Source organism: Eumetopias jubatus, unplaced genomic scaffold, assembly GCF_037043125.1.
Source record: "Eumetopias jubatus isolate StellerSeaLion01/CBP00866 unplaced genomic scaffold, mEumJub1_p1.0 scaffold_10, whole genome shotgun sequence".
Taxonomy (NCBI): Eukaryota; Metazoa; Chordata; class Mammalia; order Carnivora; family Otariidae; genus Eumetopias; species Eumetopias jubatus.
Genome location: NW_028274816.1, coordinates 48,576,721 through 48,578,607, shown reverse-complemented (window position 1 = coordinate 48,578,607; position 1,887 = coordinate 48,576,721). Strand labels below are relative to the sequence as shown.

General features: G+C 34.6%; 1 pseudogene; it reads left to right on the top strand.

The window, feature by feature from the left end:
- Window positions 1-237: 237 nt before the first annotated feature.
- LOC114224414 (uncharacterized) lies at window positions 238-1,115 on the top strand (annotated as a pseudogene).
- The last annotated feature ends 772 nt before the right edge of the window (window positions 1,116-1,887 follow it).

Here is a 1,887-nt window from a genome sequence, read left to right as displayed (position 1 = left end):
TATATTCACACTCATCTTATTAGTCACTAGAGAAATAATGCAGCAAAGGAAACCTGTACATGTAAGGCTATTGGAAAACCTTTAGCCAGTTACTCAAACTGGAGGAATATGAGAAAATTCAAACTGTGGAAAAACTCAATGATTGTAACAAGTTTGGAGAACTGTTTTGCCAGAAGCACAACTTCATAGAACATGAGAAAATTTAAACCTTATGAATATGAGAAAGCTTCCATTCAGATGTCAAACCTTATAAGTTACCAGCAAATTCCTTTTGGAAAGAAACCTTATTCATGCAAGAAATGTGGGAAAGCCTTTAGCCACAAACCAAATATCATTGACCATGAGAAAATCCATATGGAAGAGAAACACTTTGAATGTAATGAATGTGGGAAAGACCTCAGAAGCAATACCTCACCAAGAATCACACTGCTCACTCTGGAGAGAAATCCTACAAACATAAGGAATGTGGAAAATCCTTCGATCAGATAGAAAATCTCATTACCCATCAGAATAGTCATACTAGTGAGAAACCATTTGGATGTAATTACTGTGAGAATGCTTTTATTCAGAAGTCAAGCCTCATTGAACACTAGAAAATGCATACTGGAGAAAAATCCTATACATGTAAAGAATGTGGGAAAACCTTCAGCAGCAAATCAAATTTCACAAAGCATGAGAAAATTCATATTGGAGAAAAACCTTTTAAATGTAATGAATGTGGAACAGCCTTTAGCCAGAAGCAATATCTCATTAAACATCACAACATTCATACAGGAGAGAAACCCTTTGAGTGTAATAAATGTGGAAAATTCTTCTCTCAAATTACGTCACTTTTTGTACAGGTGAGAATTCACACAGGTGATAAGCCTTATGATTGTGAGGTATGTGGGAAAGCCTTCTCACAAAGCTCATCTCTTACTGTACATACGAGAAGTCATACAGATGAGAAACCCTATGGATGTAATCAGTGCGGGAAAGCTTTCTGTTAACTCTCAGCTCTTGCTTTACATGTGAGAACACATACAGGTGAGAAGCCTTATCAGCGTAGAGATTGTGGGAAAGCATTCAGCCAGAAGTCACACCACGTTAGGCATCAGAAAATTCATACTCATTAATGATAATATTAATGCCTTGATAGTAAAGCCTCCAGTAGGAACTTACACTTCCTACACATCAGAGAATTAATTGTGGGGTAAAACATTATGAATGTAGGAAAGCCTTTAGCAGGAGCTCAAAATACGAGACATCAGAACATTCTTATGAGGAGAAACATTAATATAATGAAAATCCTGAGTCCAACAAAATTTCCAGTAAACATCATAGTTAATGCTGAACCTTTGGAAACATTCCCATTAAAGTCAGAGACAAGGCATGGATGCCTGATATCACAAGTCAGTATAATCCTAGAGACCAGAGCCAATGCAATAAAATGAAGAAGTATAAGGATTGAAAAGGAATACATATTTTCATATATAATTTTATATAGTTATGATTAAAACTTTGTGATATGCATTAATAGATATTAGGTTAATAGAATGGAATATGAACCCTACATACAATTCAATTCTGTAAAGAAATTATGACCTAATTAAACAATGTTTTGGGTGATTATTGCCTTTCTCTGTAGAAAAAAAGATTCCTACCTTATATCGTACATTGAAAAAAGAAAAATCCGCTGTAAAAAAAAAAAATCTGAAACTTTAGGAAAATGACTTAGTAAACCTGAATAGATTTTCCTAAAGTATACCTCAAAACACCCCAAAATTTCTTTTTTTTAGTATTATGCCTTAGAGAAACTCCAATACAGTACAGAGAGTTGTGTACCATAATGTTCTTTGCAGTGTGATTTCTGGCAGCAAAACTATTAGCATGATTTCTAGCAGCCAA